Raw genomic sequence first — 24,167 nt, 5'->3', positions numbered from 1 at the left:
GAAGTCCCTCCCCGCCCTCCTCAGGCTCCACCCCAAAATCCTCCCGCAGGTAGCTAAGAGGGACTTGGCAACCCTATTACTCACACTCCATGTCACTCCCGAATACATCTGGCATGGCTATGCTGGCACAGTGAGTAGTTTTAATAAAAATAAAAAATATACATTTTCTTAAATGGAATTTACACACTCATTCATTCCACATGTAAGACACCATGTCCAGCAGGGCTGGGGTACATTTCTCCATCCTATCTCCCCTAGTACACCAGATCCATCTGTTAATAAGGCCAAGAGATCAACCAACTACTATGCTTATTAGCAAAAAAGCTACAGTGCAGCTTCTCGCCAATCCATAAGGAGTTTGGGATGAGTGTATAATCATAGTATAAAAGGTATCTATTCCTTTTGTTTTTCTGCAACTGTTCCATTCCCAAAGCGATAAAAATACTAGGGGGATTTTGGATGGTTGGAAAGCCTACCCACACTGCTAAAATGAATATTGTGACATAGCTAATCAGAATTTTGTTTGCAATCCTGGAGTTACTCAAATTAACAAGATTTGCAGGAGATTTTAGACTGCTGGCTATACACTATATAAATGTAAAATGTACAAATGCATCAGTAGTACCAAATTATTAAATGCATCATTTGCCATGTGAAACACAGACACATTGTTATTAGTTTTAGCTCACTGCTTACAGCCCATTGTGGGAAATAGTTAAGCAGAAACCAATTTCCTAACCGTAAATGCCACTGGTTTGCCATAAACTTTTATATAATTATTTCAAATAATTTTATAATCTTTCAGGGAACAATGACCAAAGAACAACTGCATTTTATCCTAAATATGTTTTCTAGAAAGTATTGTCTAACTGGCATAGACTGGCTATAAACTGATTTTCTAGAAAATGTTAACTAACTCTTCAGACCTTTATTTAGATATTCGATGCCCATGTGCTAAAGGGTGGGGGTTTCAAGTACATGCCCAATTGCTGTTGGCTCATTTGGTAAAACAGAAGCAACTAAGTTAAAAACACCTAATATTCAAAAGTACTACCTAAGCAAGATAATCAGATAAATAGCAACCATCTCTCTAGTTTAGTGGAAGTCAACCCTTTTTCAACTTCTGGTTTATTAGCAGAAACCCATTTAAAATTAGCAGGGACAAATGCAAATAGAATTTTTACAAAACCGCATAACTTTGCTGTCTTCTAACAACCCTGTCAAACGGAACCTTGGCTTACCTGTGAAGGTTTCTTCTACACTGAGGGAAGAGGACATCTTCAGCAGCGGGTGTTTACCTTCCTATGCTCAGGGAGGCAGGATCTAAAACCTTTGCTTCCTGTCCCCTGGGCTAGGACTGCCCTCTGACATCCAGTTCGAGGACTTCCAAAGCAGGTTAAGAAGAAAACGTATTCCAGAGGAGACTGGAAACAGCCACTGTATGAACAAGGCTCAAAAAATGGCACGAACAGCAGGTAATGACAAACATTCCGAACAATGTAATAAGAACAATAAACGCACAGATCTATAACTCCTTTTTTTTTAGGAATGTAAAAGGGGATGAAGGTAGGGTAGGAAAGCTCCCCTTTCTTCAACTGTGGCCGAGGAGATTTCTGTAATGTTTCCATGAGATGCCTCCAAACGCCGCAGACATATCTTCACCCTGGGCGGGCAAGATGTCCTCTTCCCTCAGTGTAGAAGGAACCTTCACAGGTAAGCCAAGGTTCTATTCTCCCACTGAGCTCAAAGGACATCTTCAGCAGTGGGATCTTCAAATGCTGGAGACATCTGGGAGGGAAATCTTGCTATTCATCAGTAACCACACTTTGGAGCACTCTTCTGCCAAAAGCAGCATCGGCTGAAGAGAAAGTGTCTATCTTATAGTGCCTCACGAAAGTGGAAGGGCTGGACCAGGTAGTGGTCCTGCAGATCTTCTCAAGTGAAGCCTGTTTATCAAATGCAGCCAAAGTAGCCGTGCTGCGGACAGAATGAGCCATAATCCCTGGTGGTACTGGAACATTACTCAGCTAGCAGAGTTGAATGCATTGATGGATACACCTACTAATAGTGGAATTTAACATTTTGTACCCCTTGTTAGGTGGAGACACAGAGATGAACATTCAGACCGTCTAAAACACTGGTTCCCAACCGGGGGTCCGTGGACCCCCAGGGGTCCGCGAGAACTAAATTAAGGTCCGCGAAACAAAGTTATAAACCCATAATAAATTAATATTTTCAATTAAAAGTTCTTTATTATACAAATATATATTCAAATAGTATTCTAAGTTTAATGTTTAACTAACAGTTATGATTAAAGTTTGTTTTCAAATTCTCAGAATTTTTATTTTGAACCTTGGGGTCCCTGCACCGAACAAAAAAGTCCTAGTGGACCCTGGTCAAAAAAAGGTTGGGAACCACTGGTCTAAAAGATTCCGTCTGTCGTAGATAAACTCGCAGGGCTCTTCACAGATCCAAGGTATGCCAGTTCCTCTCCCTTGGATGAGAAGGATGTGGGCAAAAGGACGGAAGATGCAGCTCCTGCTGCCTATGGAACCTGGAGCTCACCTTCGGAACAAAGGATGGATCCGGTCGCAGGACCACTTTGTCTAAAACACACAAACCCTTTCTGGAGGAAAGTGCTGCCAACTCAGAAACTCTTCTGGCTGAAGTCACGGCAGTGAGGAACAGTATCTTCATTGTGAGATGAATCAAGGAAGACTCTTTTAATGGTTTGAAAGGTGACTGTGCAAGGGCCCGCAAGATGACGTGTAGGCGCCAGGTGGGAAATCTGTGGATCGTTGGTGGTGAAACGGCAGACACTCCGTTCAAGGCGATGAGGATGACAGAAGCCTTCTCTTGACGAATCTTCCGTATGACCTCTGGTAGGATCGAAAAGGGGAGAAGGCGTACAGAAGACCCTGAGGCCAGGGCAACTCCAGAGCATCTACTCCCTCGGCTCTCAGATGATTGAACCTGGCCAGGAACCTTGGAGTCTGGTGGTTGCTGCCGGACGCAAACAAGTCCATTACCTATTGCCTGAACCTCAGTGTTATTTGATGGAAAACTTCCTTCTTCAGGGACCACTCCCCTTCGTCTATCTGCTGGCGGCTGAGCCAGTCTGCCTGAGTGTTTTGAGTGCCCTGGATGTGTTCTGCTCTGAGACTTTCTGCCCAGACCAGAATGAGCTTGGCCTCCACATGGAGGGAGGAGGAACGAGACCCGCCTTGCTTGTTTATATATGCTTTTGTTGAGATGTTGTCTGTCCTCAGCAAGATGTGACAGTTCTCAGTCCTTGGCCTGAACACCAGAAGAGCTTTTCGAATGGCACGTAGCTCGAGAAGATTTATGTGTAGTCTCTTTTCTCTCTGGCTCCAGCGGCCCTGTGCTATGTGTTGGTGAATGGTTGCTCCCCAGTCCTCCAAATTGACATCAGTAAAAACTTGCGTAGTGGAGCAATGCAGGTAAATCTGACCCTTGGCCAGATTGGACGGTCTGATCCACCACATGAAGCTGTCATTCACAGATCTGTGGAGAGTGAGAAGTGGGTTTCTTTTTTGAGTGATTTGAATTCGGTAGGGTTTTAAAAACCACTGAAGGTCCCTCATGTGAAGACGGGCCCATGGAACTGACTCTATACATGACACCATCGGTCCCTGTAGTCTGATGAAGGAAGACAGGCCAGACAATCTGGAGAGGATGACCTTCTGAGCCAGACCTCCGATCGAAGCAATCTTGCCTGGTGGGAGAAAGATCATGGTCCGGGTAGTGTTGATGATCACTCCCAAATGATGGACTAGCTGACATGGGATGAGATTTGACTTGCTCCGGTTTACAAGGAAGCCGTGGTATTCCAGGGTGCAAAGGACGACCTCTGTGTGCTGGAGCGACAGATGTTCTGACAGCGCACTCACCAAGATGTCGTTCAGATAGGGGAAAATGTGAATCCCCTCCTCGCTCAGGTGGGCCACTAGCGTCACCAGGACCTTCAAGAAGACCCTCGAAGCTGAAGAAAGGCCGAAGGGAAAGATGCGGAACTGGAAATGTTGTTGCTTGTGGGTAAACCGGAGAAACTTGTGATGGAGGTGGTGAATCAGGATGTGCAAGTACGCCTCCATCAGGTCTATGGACATCAGGTAGGCATTTGGTTGGAGGGCTTCGACAATAGACCAGAGGGTCTCCATTCTGAAATGCTTGAGACGGATGAATTTGTTCACATGTCTCAGGTTCAGGATGGCACGCCAATCCCCGTTTCTTTTCAGGACCGTAAAGAAGACGGAGTACACCCCTACGCGCTGCTCTGAGGGAGGCATGGGTTTGATTGCCTTAATCTCCATAAGGTGGTCCACCACAGCCTGAGTTCGAGCCACCTTGTCCGGCCTTGAGGGAACGGGGGAAACAAAATGGTCTGGGGAGACTTTCCAAAATTCCAGCCTGTAGCCCTCGTGTACAATACTCCATACCCAAGCATCTGGAAAAACAGAGTCCCAAGTGTTGGCAAACAGCTGAAGTCTTCCCCCCCACTGGACTGTCTCTGCAGTCATTGTTGGCCAGACTTATCACTGAACCTGTTGGTCTTATCTGAGTTTGGCTGGAATTGAGGCCCTTTGTGGAATCTGGAGCCTCTTCAGAAGGAGCCCCGGTAGGGGTTCCAGTCATTCCACCTACCATCTGATCTGGGTCTCGCCAGGGTGTGTGATGTATGAAACGGGCAAAAGGAGGAGTAAGATCCCTTACCTTCTTTCCTGATGAACTTCGGCAAGGCCTTCTTCTTATCCTTGGTCTCAACTAGGATGTCATCAAGCTTTGAGCCGAAAAAGCGCCTGCCTTTGTAAGGATAACCCAGCAGCATGGACTTGGAACCGATGTCAGCTGACCAAGACCTGATCCATAAGGCCCTCCTGGAGACTGAAGAAGCAGCCAGAGCCCTGGCAGACAACATCATGGAATCTAAGGTAGCATCCACCATAAAATTTACAGCTTTAAGAACACAATTTAGACCATCCAGCACTCTCCTGTTCTCCTGATGAACTAAATCAATTAATTTTCTGACCCACATAATGGAGGCTCGGGCGAACAGAGCAGATGTGGCAGGCGCCTGAATAGACAAGGTGGAAGCTTCATGCGCATGCTTACAGGCAAAATCAGCTTTCCTATCTAAAGGGTCTTTGATATTGCCCGTTCCATCCTCAGAGAGGCGGCCAACAGGGGCATCCACCAAGGGAACCTGCAGGAGGTGCAATGCTCGTGACTCCAAATTGTACATTTTTCTGACTGTAGAGGGAAACTGTCTGTTAGAGATGGGTTTTTCCCACTCTGTCCTGAGATCTTCAACGTATTCAGGAAGAGGCATCATGCATGCATGAGACCTTAACCTAGCAAAGAACTCCTTAGTACCCCTGAATTTGGTCTTGCTTTTAACAGCCTCTGACTCCTCGTTCTCGTGGAGGTCTAAAGCTGCCATTACCTTAACTAGCAGGGACTGATAATCTTCCCCTGAAAAAAGTCGGATCTGATGCTCTTGACCTGGGGTACTTTCCCCTTCAGAGTCCTCTCCAGAAGAAAATTCCACTTCTTCCCTCTCGCTCTCTGCAAAAGAAGGGGAAGGCAACCTTGCCCTGTTAGATGGAGGGTATGCAGCCTTCTTAGCTGCCTTGGTTGGCCAGGCATGGCTAGAAACTCTGGAGCATTCCCCAGATTCTGAATCCGAGTGGCCAATAACCATTATAATCGGAGAGATTAAAAGAGAAAGTGCCAAAGCAGGACTACATCAAGAAAACAAAAGTAATGACTACAGGAGAATTACACAACTTTAAGGTTGACAACTAGGAATTGAAATTGTTTAAGACTTTCTATTCCTTGGCACCACCATCAACCAAAAGAGAGACTGCAGCCAAGAAATCAGAAGGTGATTGAGACTGGGAAGGGCAGCCATGAAGGAGCCAGAAAAGATTTTGAAGTGTAAGGATGTGTCTGGCCACCAAGACTAGATTAATTCATGCCATCGTATTCCCTATTACTATGTATGGGTGTGAAAACTGGACAGTGAAGAAAGCTGATAGGAAGAAAATAGATTCCTTTGAAATGTGGTGTTGGAGGAGAGTGTAACGGATACCCTGGACCGCCAAAAAAACAAATCAGTGGGTTATAGATCAAATCAAGCCTGAACTGACCCTAGAAGCTAAAATGACTAAACTGAGGCTATCATATTGTCAGATAGTGGGGGGGGGAGGAAGGAGGGGGAAAAGAAATGCTGAACAAAGACTTAGACGGAGAGACAACGGGACACACTAAAGTCAGTAAAATGCCAGCATAAAACAAAGAAAGACAGTCTAGATAAAGCTAAGTAGTAAAAAAATAGAAAAGTCTAAAGAAGCTGACTTGGAGCTCACTACTAAGCCTGCTTCTCCCACTGAGGCAGGAGGAGAACTGGATGTCAGAGGGCGGTCCTAGCCCAGGGGACAGGAAGCAAAGGTTTTAGATCCTGCCTCTCCCTGAGCACAGGAAGGTATACACCAGCTGCTGAAAATGTCCTCTGAGCTCAGTGGGAGAACTAACCCATCCTCCTCCACCCCACCCTCAATGACCCTCTTCTTCCTAAACCACCTGCTTACTTGCTCTCCTGCTTAACCAGAGGGAGAGAGCTTATAGGTTTGTCACATTAAGACTGTTCCTCCTCCCCTTCCTATCACTGCCTTACCAGTCTTACTAGTAGCCTAGCATCTCAAGTTGCCACTGGTCACTCTGCTTGTCTGGGAACATCTGAAGGTTTTCACCCATGCAGACAATGGCAGATGGGCCCAAAGAATGAGTGCCTTACACAACTTAACTCCATACTAATGCATATGAGTGATGAAGGAGATAGGTGCATTGGGTATAAACTGTCGTGCCCTTTAGGAATATATTTATCTTTCCTATTTAGAAGTATGGCATGCAGTTTGTTTATTCCACCTAGCACCACAGTGTAATCCAAACACATGGCTTTCATTCACGGCAAAGAAGAAAAATATGCTCCTTTTTAAAAATGAGATCTCATTTCCAGTATAAAAACACAGTAGGTTTGAAATAAACAACATTCAAGTCTTGCAATATATCCGTTTTATGTTTGTATACAGACAGCATGAATTTCATGGATCTGAACAACAGGAGGTTTTTTAAATCATACCTGTTCTGAAAAATTCCACATTCAGAAGAAATAGGTATGTTACAATAAATAGATCTCATCAGTAGAAATAGGGAAAGCAGATAAATGAAGTACAAAAAAATACCACTTCCATTATAATAATACAGGGGTGTATCCAGCCATCCATGGACTTTCCTGTTTCCTATTCTTGCTGCAGCCCAGAGTCCCCTCCCAATTTTTGCTCCTGGGTGTTAGCAGTTCCTCAGAATCAACATAGAAGGTAAAATAGAGATCTGGAGTGGGAAGGGAGGGGAAATGGAAATGCCACTCCATCAGAAGACCTGCATGGTTGGATACCCGTCTAAGTATTTATTCCACAATGATCAAACCAGTGATGCTTTATTCTTACAGAAGTTCTGTGCTTTTATCAGCTATGGATAGAAATTCAACAGCTGACCCTGTTTTTCACATGGAGATGAAATGGAATCAATTTATGACTGTCATATAGCTGAGAATGTCTGGGACATGAGGACACTTCACTAGAAAAATGTGGTGACCTCAAGTTGCCAATTTATTTTCCTGCACATAACAAGAAAAACAGCAGTTGGTGTTTCCTGTCCCTTCATACAGGGAAAATTTGAACTTGCTGAACTTCTGTATTTCAAGCAGCTGCAAAACAAAACAAAAAACCCTCACAAGGGGTTCCAACAATGATGGCAAACTTAGTTAATCTTAGGGCCATAATGAGTTGACTGAATACAAGCTTGTCTAAAGTATGAAGCCAGCATTGCTAACAAGAATTATACCCTTCTAAGCCTATTGACTTTAATGGACTTAGAAGGATGTAGCTTTGCTTAGGATTTTACTGCAAATGATGCAAAATGGCAGCTTGGCGGCATGGAAACTCTGGTGCTCTGATGCTCTGCTCAAAACTAGTAATAGCTTGCCTTGGACTACTGCCTCAGAAAAGTTGCTTCTTGTGTCCAACTGTTGAGAAATGACCCAATTGGCCACCAAGATGTGTCACAGACCTGTGGGAGATAAAAAATGGGTTGATTTTTCATTGGTCACATAAAAGCTGTCTGCACCATCTGCTTTACTTTGTCCTGTACACAACTGCAAAATCCTCCTGCTTTCTTCTTAGAAGTATTTAAAGCTATACAGAATATTTTTTGAGGCTTATGTTTCTGCTAGGGCTGTGTATATCGATAAACCCGAACCAAAAATAAACCCGAAATTAGCTGTTTTGGCAATATTCAGGTTTCGGTTTTGCCAAATACCAAAACCTGGGAATAAAGACAAAGCCAGATAGCCAATCGCAGCTCTATAGGTTATTCGGGTTTTTTCTGCTTTCCCCAGGAGGATTTTTTTAATGAGCTCTGGGGGAGGCATTTTTGGAGGTAGAGTTCCCACATTTTCAGAGTATCTTCAAGGGACTGCATGAACCCTGAAGTTTGGTGAAGATTGGGTCAGGGTTCCGATTTTGTGGGGTCACTCCCCTCCTCCATAGAGAAGCATTGTAAACTTTACCATACTTCTCTATGGAAGGGGGGAACCCTTTCCAGACCCCATAAAATCGGACCCCCTGTCCTAAACTTTACCAAACTTTGGTGTTCATGTAAGGCAAGTCCCTTGAAGCTATGCTGCAAATTTGGTGACTACCTCAAAAATGCTTTCCTGGGGGAATTTTTAAAAGACTTACTTTTCACAGTCTCTAATGGCTGCTTCCTCTCCAAAGAGTCATGGGAAAATTCAATTTCCCATGAATGCTTGCAATGTCTTCTTCGGGCCTTTGCTGCTGACTCTCGTTCTTGGCTCCTCCACTGCCACACTCAGCCCTGCCTCTCCTGATCTCTCTCCTTCCCTTTGGCTGCCAGTCCTTTAATCACCCAGCTGGCCACTGGCTTCCGTTCTCTCAATGGCAGTGGAGTGGCACTTCCGGCCAGATCATCATTACTCACTGGAGCCTTCCTAGTTGACCAATGGCAGCAATGCATTTTGCATTGCCATTAAGCCATTTTGGTGCAATCTATCTGGATTGCAACAAGTATAGGGAAGGGTGGAGGGGGAGAAATTTTAAGTGCCCATCAGAGATCCAGGTAAGGGACAGGACTGCGGTTAATATTTAAAGAAACAGCACGATAGCTTAAAACTGTTCACAATTTCATATTTTCTTATAAAAGAATAGAAGCCCACAAGTACGTGTCCTCTAGATTTTCTGACACTTGCGGGCTTCTATTCTTCGCACCTTTATGCTTCCCCTGCAAACGATGCAGTAGGATTTTGTTTTGGACTGTTTATTTCCTTTGGACTGTGCATTGCCTTACAGGACTGGTAGACCTTTGGTCTTTACGCTTACCTTGCTATATGACAGGTTTCCCTCCTTTGGAGTAGTTTTCATAATGTCTGTAGGCATATTGTACATTATAATAGCTTAGTATATTGTCACAGTTGAATTTCGTATGTTTTCATTGTTATCTCATTGCACTTAGAACTTTGTGATTTGAAGGAGTCTTTCATAAGAAAATATTATGGTATTGTGAACAGTTTTGAGCTATCGTGCTGTTTCTTTAAATAGTACTTGGCAGTTGGCAACCCTATTTTCAGTTGTTCTTATAGCGTGGCTTCAGCTTGAGGGTTGTTTACTGAAACTCATCTTAGGCAGCTCAGTTTGTTTTATGCTACTTATATGCCCTGAATTATTTTTAATGGTTTGTTTTTATGCTTTTTAAAAGAAACTGTCACCTTGAGCAGGTCTCTGGGAAGGTAGTATATATTTTTTGTAAATAAACAAACAATACAAAATAATGTAAGCTAGGGCTGACAACCTGGAAGAACTGTAGAGAATGATGAATGCAACATGACAGACAGAAATGCTCCTTTCCTAAAAATATTTATGCAGGGATAAAGATTATTAGTCTTAAAGGAATTCAAAGGATAAGGCTAAAGGAAGGTAGTTTGAGACTAAGCTACATACACCTTCACTTAATTTTTTGCATGTCAAAGATCACATGCAATTTCACTTTTCTTTTAAAACTACAGAAAGGTGTAGTATGGAGAACAGTTTGAAGTGTACATTGACTGAGCTCTCTACCACTTTATTACAATTCCTTTCACTGAAATAGAGAAAGAATGTCATATGACTAAAATAATTATCCGTGCAGTAATGAAACAATGAATTACATTGTGAATACAAATTACAAGCAGTCTATTATTGGAATTATCTACCCATTAACTACTCAAGGAATTTATAAGTAGCAAACAAATCAGAACTAGTCAAAATCTTCTAAAAACAAAACAAGGCCATATTACTCAAATAAATTACTCATTCTAAACAGAGCTGTTCAGTAGTGACATACAACACAAATATTTCCAGTGCTTTATTTTGGTATGGAAAAATGTCCATTTCTAAAGATTTATTGTTTTATAAAATTAATAACAATGGATGCTATTGCCAATAAAAGAGTGACAATTTCAAAGTTGCAATTAATGTTTTCAGATGATTATCCCTAGGAATTGTGAGGGTACATGTACGTTTTATTGATTTGTAAACCCAGTGAGGGACGATAAAATCACAAATATATATAATACCCCAAATATAAAATTAAACTAAGAATTCACCTTGCTGGCTGGGCAGGTCACATCAAAACCAAAGCCACTATTCTCATTTATATGGTGGAAGGCATATTATATCACTGATCTGCCATGGAATCAACAAGTAATACAAGTAATGAGATGACCCAGGCTTCAATCTTAAAACTTTCCTAGGAATAAGCACCATTGAATAACATGGGACTTAGCAATGCAAATTCTATGACCTTAGGCAGATCACGAGAGGGAGGGGAGGAAGGTTTGCATCAGTGTTTGACTCCTGTGGCCCTTTCTTGCATGCCCAGTGTAGTGCCGATTGCCACTATGAGGTCAGGAAGTAATTTTTCCTCCAGGCAAGATTGGCCAGGGATTCTGGAAGGTTGGGGGGGGGGGTTGCCATCTTCTGGGCATGGAGTAGGGGGTCACTGGGGGTGTGGGGGGTGGTTGTGAATTTCCTGCATTGTGCAGGAAGTTGGACTAGATGACCCTGGTGGTCCCTTCCAGCTCTTTGATTCTACTTTTGAATAGGCCTGTTCAGGGTTGCTCCCTCAGTGACCTCCATGGTTGAGAGTTAAAGTCTATTAAAATAGATAGTGGGTAACCAGGCCCACAGCATATCAACAAACATCCTCAACTGATAGGAAACACTGCCCAGATTGCCCTCAACATCAGGGCAGTGGTAGAAAGACAGCATTGATCCCAGGATGCCTCTCTTCTGAATTACTATTGGACTTTTCCTCCCTGTCCTAGACCAGAACCTTTATTGCAAACATTAAGGCTCAAAGGTCAACCAATCACCCATATTGTGGAAATGGCCATCCCTCAGATATTCCACTCTGCCAGTCACTTGAGCGCAGCCATGCTCTTGAACATTGCCCTTTCTTCAGAGGTTACAGCTTGGTTCACTCGAGAAAGGAATTTCACAAAAGGAATTTTTTAATCTTCACTAAGCAGGGTTGCCAACCTTCAGATACTAGCTGGAGATCTCCTGCTATTACAACTGTTCTCCAGCCGATAGAGATCAATTCACCTGGAGAAAATGGCCACTTTGGCAATTGGACTCTATGGCATTGAAGCCCCTCCCCTATCCAAAACCCGCCTTTCTCAGGCTCTACCCCAAAAACCTCCTGCTGTGGCAAAGAGGGACCTGGCAACCCTATCACCAAGGTATGTCTTTCACAAAAGGGCAATGGGAACATAAGACATTGCCTACATAGATTTAATAACTTGCTGACTAGACAGATTTAGTACAAAAGGGACTAAAAGCCCAAACCATGTTATTTCCCCTTATATATGTCACATGAATATTAGTGGTAGAAAAAGTGTAATATCCTTAATTTATGTTTATCAGGCTACTCTTTAAGATATAGGTGCAAAGCTAGCACATAAAGAGTGGGCAAATTCCCGGTGAGAGGCTTACTGTTAGTTCATTGCAGCAAAATATAAAAAGGATTCTTGAGGAATCTTAAAGATTTGTTGAAGCATAAGCTTTTTGTGGGCCACATTATCATATGCATAAAATGGATTCTCAGTCAGCAGACATATAAGCAATGGAGAGAAAGCCTGTGTGTTTGTGTGTGTAAACAATGGGATTAAAGGACCATGAAGTGCAAAATGGATTTGTTTTTGATTCAAGGAATGGCATTTGTAACTACTACCTTCCTTATAGTCCAGTTTAGCAGTGGTCCCATGGGTCCCAGGTTACAGAGAGGGATTAAAACTCTGCACAGTACCACAGGGCTATCACACAAATGTTTTATCACTGTTGAAATAGATACTTTATTTATATGGTCACTTATGCATGGGCACTTGGACTCACGTTCGGCCCTGGTCTGACTCGGTTGGTCCCTGAAACTCTGCACGAGTTCTCCGTCCATTTGAAATGACTTCACTGCCAGCCCTCGCAATGTCCAGGTCTTCCCATTCCTTTGTTAATCTGCCTTTTCCCTCTAACCTGAGCTCAGCCTGGCAAGAAATCTCCTTGAAGATGGCAAAACCAGGCCACAAAAAGATGGGCTTCACAAATCAGCGTGTAAAGAGGTGGAGATTCAAATACTTCCTGCTGCCTCGGAATGCTTTCTGAGCAAAAGAAAGGTGTTGTAACATGGTGGTTTGGATTTCTCCCCCCCCCCTTCTTTCAGATTGCTCCTTTTTTGTTTATTGTTCTTAAAATGCTTTTTTATGCAGCAATTGGGTTTCGGGGGGGGGGAATCTTCTCTCACAATGAGCATTGCAATTACAAAGCAGCATTTAAAGGGGCGGGACTTGATTTGAGCTTGGAGACTGCTAGTGCATAGACTCCTAACAGGAAAGTGTGGGTCCAGCCAGCAACAAACCTCAGGCAAACTCCCATGCATAAATGACCTATGCTGTCTTTCCACCCAAATAAGGTCTCCCTGAACTTGGTCTCCAAGGCTAGTATCGCCAGTATCAAATGCAAAAAGGCCAAATGTTTTTGTGTGTGTGATGTTACTTTATTCAAATTATTTACATTCTTCATGTGGCTAGGGTACCAAAGTACCTAATGCCAGCAAAGGGATTTTTTTAAAAAAAATCCGGCATTACCTAGCCAAAATTCAATTTAGGCTAAATTGAGTTGTGCTTGCAAACATTCACAGTGGAGCTTAGTTGTCTAGGTAATACTGAAGTTCTGCTCTGTTCACTGGACAAATTGCTGCGAGATTGCTATGCGAGGTGCAACAGCACTGATAAGAGCAACCATCAAGATACCGTAGGTAGCTTCTAACTCCATGGTGCTTTAGAATTATTTTTTTGAGGGGGGAGACTGTGTAAAAAGCAACAAGCGATACACTTGAGATAAACAGACTGGCACTATCTCCGGAGCATGTAAGTGAAGTGAAGCAGGACACAGGAGGCAAGGCTAATGATTGCGGGCTATTATGCAAGGAGGAATTGCCTGGCCAAGTTCTGTCTTTTGTAAAAAGGTTTGGATTTGCTCCTTCCTCCAGAGAAAGAAAAAGGAGAGGGTGCATTACTTGTAACAGTTAAGAGCCCAACTGGCTGAAGGAAGCAGCTACTTTTAAAGTAAATGAGCCAACATTACTGCACATTATGTGAAGCAGAGTTATCTTACATAATCGCTGGACTTAAACAAAAGGGTTCTCTCTCTCTCAGTAGGACAGAACTAGGCCTAGTGTGTACATGTACTAGATAGAATGAGGAAGCCAAATACTGAGGTGCTAGAAAGAACATGGCTGCGACTTACCGAGGCAGCCCGTCACTGCCTTCTGAGAGGTGGCTCCGCCTGGAAAGGAGCTTGGCATCGGGAGTTGATAACACAGGCACTCCCTGCATTGCTTCACCCCCTTTGCCTATTTAAGGCGGCATCTCTCAGTCACCAGCCTGTTCTTGTGCCTGGTAGTGGCAAATCCCACACACCCTCCCTCTGTTTTATTGTTTGTTCTTGTTTCTTTTCGTCACAGTTTAGGTGGTTTTTGGCATTGGGACAGATCCAATTTGGGGAGATGCACCTGCGTGCCTGCCTTCCCCCATTTGGGGACCCCCATAAGGGATCTTGGGATGCAGTACATCCATGATGCTCAGCTTGGGGGCTGTTTATAGCTTCACTGCCAGGTGGCGTACATAAGAACATAAGAAAGGCCCTGCTGGATCACACAGCTGCGGGCGAACCGTCAGGAAAGAAAATACCAAGACCACGGTTACACAGCCCGGATAACCTACAAGAACCAATGTTGTCTGTGTATTTAGTTAACCTTCCTTTCCTGGCAGGGCCACTTTACCCATGGCGCCCGCAAAGGACTGTACCATTCCAGGTTGTTTTGCCAGAGGCCATTTTCTTGCCTAAGGGATGGGTTCTTTCTAAAGCAGAAGTGGGGAACCTTTTTTCTGCCAAGGGCCATTTGGATATTTATAACATCATTTGTGGGCCATACAAAATTATCAACTTAAAAATTAGCTGACCAAGCCCCAAGCAGGCAGCTGCCCCAGATGACCCCCCCCCCTGCAGGCAGGCAAGCAGGCAGGCAAGCAGGCAGGCATCAAACCAGTGGCGCATTCGCCCACCTGGTGGCACAGGATGGTCCGTTGCACCAGCCGGGCGTAGCTGTCCAGCCACATGCTGGAGTTGCTCCTGCTCTGCATGGTTGGGGCCGGATTCTACAGCTGGCTCCTGCTACCTCCACCTGAAGAGATGAAATGAGGACACACTGGCTAAGAACTTGCCCCCCCCCCATGCACATTCTGGCCCTTCCTCCTTTAACCCCTCCATTGTCACCAGTTCCGCCCCCAGCCCTCTTGTAGTACAGAGGAAATAGGTTTCTCCATGGCCCAGGTGGGAAATGGTTAACACAGTTTCTTGGGTGGTCCTAGCAGCTCCATAGCTAACGTCTCTTCTGCAAGGAGGAAAAGGTTCCTTTTCTCAGCAAAACAAACTCACATCTGCCTTGAATAGAGGCTATTCCTATCCACGGGAGGGGGCGGATCACCAGTCTTAGATCTTTCTGCGCTAGAGATCTGCCAGAACCCACGAAGGGCCAGACCAAATGATTTCACGGCCTTAAACGGCCCCCGGACTTGACATTCCCCACTCCTGTTCTAAAGGATTTGGGTGGTCAAAGGAAGCTCAAGTAGGCAAATACATGTTAATTGCAGAAAAAACAAACAATACACATAAAGACAGTTGCTCACATCCCTTTAGTCACTGGGGTCTTCCTACAACTGTTTCCAGTAGCTCCAGATCTCTAATGGAGCCCACTTGCTACTGTTTGCTCTTCTTCTTCTACAGCCTGCTTAGGTGCAGCCTCCTAGCACAAGTATCAACTGGCAGGCATGGTGAGCTAGGTTCTAGTGCTTGCATATGACATTCCCTTATTAGGAAGACTGCAGTCTAGGAGGAATTGTTCCTGCAGCTACTTGGACAGAACCTAGCTGCCAATATGCTCTAAGCTCAGATAAGATTCTCTGACAACACCATGCTCTACTTCTCCTTGAGGGGTTTTTCTGCGATGACGCTACATAAACTGCATGTGGGAGAAGCACATTTTTGACGACTCCTCCCCATTAAAAAAAATCTTACTATGAGAGGCAACAATTTGATGTAGAACCTTTCTCCACATTGTTCTAGGTTTAAAACAAAAAAATATATAGGTTTTTTTTTAACCTGGGTGGCATTTCAAAAGTAGAACCTCCTCTTGCAGTCACAAGTGGTGCAGTCCAAGCTTCCAGTACCATTTACCCATATGATTCGTTGTCATAATTGCCCAGACAGCGGTTATCAGTAGCAGTCAACGCCTCACTGAATGATGCATTTTAAAGGACACCTGTTACTTGGGCAGTTGTGACAGTGCCAATTACTTGCTTGGGGAGGGGGACAGGAGAGATTCCATTCACCTCTCCCCCTCACACCAATGGATGACCAGTACATCAAAGTTCATAGTGCTGTCCATCTGCTAAGTGGGGAGATCCACTTAGCTTGGATCTCTTGGCTAGGATCCAAAGATCTCATTCACACACATGCAAGGATATCTTACTGTGTTTCTCTTGACAACTCTTGGGTCCTTTCTTAGAAAATTTATGTGACGCTGCTCTGAGTTTTGACGATGGTGTCTTGAGCTGCATAAAGGGTCATAACCAACAGAAGCGTGACTAGTTGCATAGTGTAAATTTCTGATAATCTTAGTCCTTGCAAGCAGGACTTTCCAAGGGTCTCTTGAAATGAGCCAAACGGAATAAACATATCTTATGTTTTATGTACACCATTACTTCAGTGGTTCAAAAATTATATTACAATCCACAGCCTTTTAGGAATTAACACGATGTGTAATTATAAGACATGATGATTGTGCTCATAAGTTTTGCTGGCTGTCCAAGTGCTGGGAAACTACAGCTGACCGCAACGCAGGTACATTGTGTGCATCTTAAGCTCTGTTGCGCTTTAGCAGCTCTATAAGATCCCGGAGTGCAGTTACAATGCAACTCATCCTGCAGGTTCAAACAGCAGCATGGGAAAAAACACCACAGGGATGCTGCCACCTGCCAGCTCCACAGGATAATACCAGTATGTAGACCAACTTTTAGAATGTAAGAATCTGTGCTTCAGGATTTCAAAGAAGCATGGTCACTGTGGGAAACACAATGCTGGACTAGATGGATCTTTGGTGTGATTCAGCAGGTTCTTCGTATATTATTCAAGCTGTGATCAAGCTATCAAGGTGTTTCGGTCTAGGGCATAGGTGATAAAATAGGTTTCCTATACAAATCAGCCAGTACTTGGATAAAGAATGAAATCCACAAAAAAACAGGACTTTTAAATTTTACAGCATGGTAGATAAATAATATCTTTTTGGCAACACGATGCATTTAGTTGCAATAACCTACAGGCCACCGAGATTCTTCCTGTCATTTTCAAAGGAGGTATTAAAAGCCACAGGAACAAGATCACTGGGAAGAATGACAGCTGATTCTGAATGACAGCAACTCAGTAAGGCACACTGCTGTTGTTGCCATAAACAGTATGATAGCTTCATAATCATGGGCAATAGAGATGTTGGATATTTTCTGAGGAAGTTGCATTGTCCCCACATAATAACACTGATTTAGGATTCTTCTCACAATTTCCGTAACAGTAGCATCTGCAGAGAGGAGTTTTGTTTCAATAGCTTGATACTCTCAGTACAACGGAGAGCACTCAAAGATCAATGATGAGTCAAGTGTGTCTGGCAGGTTTGGACAAAAAACAAAACAAAACTTCAAAAGAGACTGAAACTTTGGAACAAGGATACATTAGTTTTTCAGTAAAAAAAAAATTTGGATATTGACTTGCCTTTTTTATTTAATGGCATCCATTACATGCAACTACCATGCATCACTTTGTAGAAATTACCATTCCATGTGTCATGGCCATGATTCCCAGACATGTGTGTTTGTATGATATGGAAAGCATAGGTTCATGCCCAGAACATTGGCTCCGCTCCATATGGTTGCTACCCAAAGAGATGTGTGTTAAGGAAATTTCAGCTAACATCAGATACCAGCTAAGGAGTTCCAAATTCACATAACTCATTTATGATGTGAACATTGTGACACTGGGGCTATGTGTCCGAGCTCTGCCACCCTCTGCCATTGTGCCTTTCCTGGAGTGTCCTTTTTGCAGGCCTCACAATCAGGAGCATGGCTGGTTGTTTGTCTTCCTCATCTTTTTCAGGCTAGCCACCCTTCCATTCAAGGAGTGGCATAGCTCTCCATTTCTTCCTCAGCCTGCCATGCTATTTCCCCTGTATAGCAACTAAAATGACTAAACTGAGGCTATCGTATTTTGGTCACATTATGAGAAGACAAGAGTCACTGGAAAAGACAGTCATGCTAGGAAAAATTGAGGGCAGCACGAAAAGAGGAAGACCCAACAAGAGATGGATGGACTCAATAAAGGAAGCCATAGCCCTCAATTTGCGAGGCTGTCAGGGATAGGATATTTTGGAGGACATGGATTCATAGGGTCGCCATGAGTCGGAAGTGACTTGACAGCACTTAACACACACAAACAGTCATACCTCCCTACCCCCCGCACCAATCCCTGCTGTTTTCTTGCCTTTCCCTACTGTCCCTGGCCAATATGATACAAGCCTATTTATATCTGCTCCCCCAGCCTTACCCATCCCTATCAAGCCCTGGGCCCACCCTCTACCTGAACTGGCCTGCCCCGCCCTCTCTCTCCAACTCAGGCAGTAAGAGAGTAGGCGGTCCTTTGACCCTTACACAGACCTCCCCTGGAGTGATGAGGTCTCCGCCCTCAGTCCCAGCCCCCCATCGGGGCTCAGCATTGGGTGGTCTTCTATCTACCCATGGCACCTCCAGCTGCCCATGCTGTTGCCTCCCTCCTTCCCTGAGAGACGCCATCGGCCTGCTGACATGTGGCTCAGGTCTCTGCCCCTCTATTCGCCACATCTCCAGGCTTCTTAGCAACTCCTGGCAAGCCGCCAAGGGAACCCAGGTCTCCCAGCTGTTCTCCAGGTGTAGAGGCAGCTGCAGGGTGCCTAGGAAGGGAGGGAAAGAACCCAAGTTAGGGATTGACTCCCAACAACTTATAAATATATATTTATATATATAATGTTAACGTGGCCAAATCTTTGGATATTTATATCCATAGACTGGAACCATGAACAGGGAAGACAGATTTTTCTACAAACCTGACCCGATTTGCAGAAACATCTGAAATAAAAAAAAAAAACCGTGGGAAGACTCATCAGAGCCAGGCCCGCGATCAACCATTGGGTGACTTGCTGTCATGAGATTTGCATGACTCAACCTGGACTGTCTGCTTGCTACTGCTCAAAAAGCCAGTGTGGTATATTGGTTAGTTTCAGACAAGGATCTGAGACACCCAGGTTCAAATCACTACTCTGCCATGGAAAACCACTGGGTGACCTTGGGCCAGTTAAACATGCTCAGCCTAACCTACTTCACATGGCTGTTATGAGAATAAAATGGAGGAGAGGAAAATAATGTAAACTGGTTTGGGTCCCCGTTGTGGAGAAAAGCAGGGTATAAGTGATGTAAATAAATACAGCTGAAGATGGGGGGCAGATGAAAAGTAGGTTGGTGAGTGGGAGAGAGAGAAGGAAGCACGGAAAGGTGAGGATATGGGAGCTGCCAAAGGAGGGAAAGAGGAAATAGTGTGGAGAAAGGGATACAGTGTATCAAGGCTGCCTCACCTTGTTCTGAGAGAATTGTTCCCCTGTCTCAAGCCCAAGACTCTGGAACAAAACCCTCCTTTGATAGCATTAACTGAGATTAGCCTGGGTCAGAATCAGTCAACTCACAGCACCCAAACCCCACAAGCTAAATAGTCTTTATTTATTAATAGTCTTTATTTATCATAAAGAAAATAGTTTTAAAGCAACGCAGTTCCAGTGATAGTTCAAAGCACATTAAATAAACCAGCTAACTTCCTAGATTCACTTACTGAAGGTTCTTATAGCAAAGATGTTAAGTTCTTGAGGCATTAGCAAATATAGTTCAAAGTCAAGAAGCATATCCAAAATGGATGCAATGGCAAAGTAACACAGTGGAACAGGTAAAGGGGGTAAAGGCCTATCAGGATAGCCTACATTTACAGAAACCTGGGTCACTGACTTTCTGACCTTCTACCAATCAGAACCCTGTCTCGAGAGGGTTTTCTGGAAAGTCCCCCCCCCCCACACACACACTGTTACAGCTGAAATCAGTAAATCAATTAGGAGGGATGTTGGATGCCTGTGAAGTGGCCTTGAGCTGGTAATAGTCATAAGAACATAAGAAAAGCCCTGCTGGATCAGACCAAGTCCAGCAGTCTGCTCACACAGTGGCCAACCAGGTGCCTCTAGGAAGCCCCTAAACAAGACAACTGCAGCAGCACTATTCTGCCTGTGTTCCACAGCACCCAAAATAATAGGCATGATCCTCTGATCCTGGAGAGAATAGGTATGCATCATGACCAACATCCATTTTAACTAGTAGCCATGAATACCCCTTTCCTCCATGAACATGTCCACTTCCCTCTTAAAGCCTTCCAAGTTGGCAGCCATCACCACATTTGGGGGCAGGAAGTTCCACAATTTAACTATGTGTTGTGTGAAAAAATACTTCCTTTTATCTGTTTTGAATCTCTCGCCCTCCAGCTTCAGCAGATGACCTCGTGTTCTAGTATTATGGGAGAGGGAGAAAAACTTCTCCCTGTCCACTCTCTCCAAACCATGCATAATTTTATAGATCTCTATCATGTCTCCCCTCAGCCACCTTCTTTCCAAGCTAAACAGCCCTAAGCGTTTTAACCGCTCCTCATAGGGCAGTTGCTCTAGTCCCCTAATCATTTTGGTTGCTCTTTTCTGCATCTTCAAGCTCTAATATCCTTTTTTAGGTGTGGTGACCATAACTGTACACAGGATTCCAGTCAGTGTTGGGGATGGCTGCTCTCACTAGTTGCTGACACCTGGCACCCACTGAGCTAAGAACGGGGTTGTGATGGGGAATGTTGGACATGGAATTTTATTCAGGGAAAATAAATTCCCTTGACACAGGGGAAAATGAGGTCCACCCTTACAAGTCCATGTGGGTTCCCTACTGCGCAACTGGGCCAGTTTCCGCAGGTTCTTGAATGTCCCAACTTTCCCACGTAAAAAAAAAAAAATTGGGCAAGCTTTAGGAGAACTCCTTGACTGCCAAACAGAAACCCTTTCCTAAAAGGCATCTACAGCTGAGTGTGCGGCGTCAGAGCTTGCAGCGCAATCCTATATGCTAATTGAGAGGTAAATCCAGTAGAATTCAACTGACCTTACTCTCATATATGCATAGGACTGCAGTCTTTGGCAGTCTGAAAGACAGTCCATAGTATTTTGGTGCTTGAGAAAAAGACCCAACGGGCATCACTGAAGGTGGCAAAATTATAATGGGCCATCCTTTAATTGAACCCCAAATTTGCTTCCATAAGCAGGCTGTCAGTCCTGTAACCAGTCCTGTAGACTGACAAAGATGTGTAGGGGTGAAGTGCTCAGTAACATGGCTTAGTTATGTTTGTAAATCATTCCCATATTAGTGGTTAGAGTGTTGGACTAAAATCCGGGAGACCCCAGTTCAAATTCTCACTCTGCCACGGAAGATTGCTGGGTGATCTTTGACCAGTCACACATGCTCAGCCTCACCTATCTGTCTTGTGAGGATAAAATGGGGAGGGGAACAATGTGGGTTCTTATGGGGGAGAAAAGCAGGGCATAAATGAAGAAAAATAATAATAAGTAAATATGGATTACAGTCAGAATAGCAATGTGATGTAATAGCTGTCTACATGAAAGTCAAGTTTAGATAGGAACTATACAGCTTAATACAGATCTAAGTCTACCTTGCTGGCAAGATCTTTAACCCGGTGGCCACTGCTGTTCTACAATATGCTCCCATATAGCTGGGGATTATGTCTGAATGAAGCAGCCATGGAAGTGGCATTGATCACAAGGGTATCAGCATACTGTAAATCAGGCCAGCCCATGTTTATTCAGGCTATTATTTATTACATTTTTACCCTGTCCTTGCTTTAAGGAGCTTACAGCAGCATACATTGTTCAATTTTATCTTCACAACAAACCTGTGAGGTAGTTTAGGCTGACAATGACTGGCCCAAGGTCATCCAACACTCCTTATGGTGGGCTGTGGATTTGAACCTGGGCCTCCCACATCCTAGTATGACACTCCACATCACTAGCTCTCATTCCAATGCAGTCCCATGCTGTGTGACAAAGCATCACATAAAAGTGGCTCCTACAAAACAGGATACAAATAAAGTATACCTAAGAGGATGAGAAAATTACAATCTACAATAAACTAAGAAATTCGTTGATCTCTGTGGAACCGAAATACAAGTTGCTGTGAGGCTGTAAGATATTCGGGCAGGGAACAATGCATGAACGAAATTTCTTACTGGTACTGAATCTCTCAGATTGGGGTGGGGGGCTCAATGCAGAAGATGAGAGGGTACCACTATGGCCACTTTCTTACGGTACTCCCTACTGGCCTGTACAGGATAATTTCCCCCCCTGGCAGTGATCCCGTGTGCTGTGGAGGGTGATAGTGATGGAAGAACACACAGTGGAGCCCTCTTATTGCTTTGAAGTGAATCTAATTGATTACAGGGGCTTGGGAGCAAGTCCCACTGAAACTTGCTTCTGATTAAGTAAGAATGGGCTGCCAGTTCTCCCCCATTCACTTGGAAATCCACTTCTGAAACTGGCGGGACTTTAGTTTTTAATAGTGCACTATTGCTGGGGAAGAAAACCACAAACCCTACGAACAAGCCCTTGGACATGCATAAAGACAATCATAGCCACAGAGTAATCTTTAGTGTGGCAAGCCTGTGTAGTAACCAAACATTAAACTAAGAAGTCTTTAAAAGATAGTTACAACTTTAATGAGAAGTGGGTTATTTTGGGGGGCTGGTAAATAATTAAATGAATCCTCCAATAATATATGAGTTGTGAAAGGGGTACGTTTTCAGAAAATTGCTGAAAGGCCTCTTTACACCAAACAGTAGCTTATAAAATCTTCCTAGCAAATTGCTTTGGGTAGAAGTCGTTAGGGTTTCTTTTTGCCATTTTTGTAAAAAAAAATTCACTGAAGTGACGTATCAGTCCTACCTTGTCCAAAAACACAATTTTCAACTCCCATCCCAGGTATTTAAAGTGCTGCAGTCTTTTTCAACCTTAACAAGGACAAATATACAACGGATATTCTCACCAACAGTAGATGCCCTGTAAAACATTTTACAGGCAAATCATAAGCATCCAAGATGCTCCATCACAGTACCATAGAGAGGCAGATCACGGTGGGTAGCCGTCTGTAACACAAGAAAAGAGCAAGAGTCCAGTAGCACCTTAAAGACTAACAAAAACTCTGGCAGGGTATGAGCTTTCATGAGTCACAGCTTACTTCTTCAGATAGAGAGGCAGCTTAGGACAGGCCAAGAGCAGGTGATCACATGGAAGAATCAACTGTGCTGCAGAGGAGCAACCACACTGCTGGTGCATGGTGTTTATAAGTAGGGACACTGCTGCCGGGCAACAGGTATATGGCAGCCATGCAGAAAACTCTAGACACGATGTGAGAAGACAGAGTGTTTGTGAAGTCACCAAACTCTGCTCTGTGGCTTGGCCAAGTAACTCAAATCCTCCCAATTTGATACCTCCAGGATGAACAGAGCCGGAGAAAACTAGGAGATGTCGGCAACACCATCCTCATTCACTCATAGGAAGTAAATAAAGAATTGGCTTGTGCCCTTAAAAGCTTTACTGCGACAGAAAAAGTTATCTAACTGTGCTTTTCTTATGACTGCTAGTCCCCAGAAAACACTAAAACTTTCATAGCAAATAAAGCTTGTAAGATGCCATTCCTCTGGTTGCCCTGTAGCAAGAATTTCAAAGTTACTCCAGGGATTGTGATGGAAGGGGAAAAGGTACAGTAGTAAGTTTGGCTCTAATCAGCTTCTGCTGCAAATTTGCAGAACCAGTCTCTCTCCCCCCCCCCCCCCGTGCTTATTCCTGGACAGACCATTATTAGTGTGGTAAGTGATACCCTGCAAAGGCTTGACTGTTCAAATAATATAATGCATTGTACACCATCAGGCATTTTTTAAAAAAGATATAAAAGGGGAGAAGCCTGGAGTGCATATGTTATTCTTGGTTAACCATCAGGTTCAAAAATCACTGATAAACATTTGGGCTGCTTCAGGCTTTCACATACAATGTTGTGTGCTGCAAACAAGTTGTTCTATTGACTTGTTTTTATAGTCAAGGGTTGCCCCTGCCCCCTTTTAATGCCCTTGTGGTCAAAGATTGTTCATAATACTCCATAACTTCGAATATATTTCTTAGATACCACATTATTTTTTTACAACTGTTTGCTTTATGCTGCAAATTGATTACAGCGAGTCCTCAACAAAATCATCCAAATGACGATC

Source organism: Euleptes europaea, chromosome 10, assembly GCF_029931775.1.
Source record: "Euleptes europaea isolate rEulEur1 chromosome 10, rEulEur1.hap1, whole genome shotgun sequence".
NCBI classification, from domain to species: domain Eukaryota; kingdom Metazoa; phylum Chordata; class Lepidosauria; order Squamata; family Sphaerodactylidae; genus Euleptes; species Euleptes europaea.
This window is presented reverse-complemented; position numbering follows the sequence as displayed.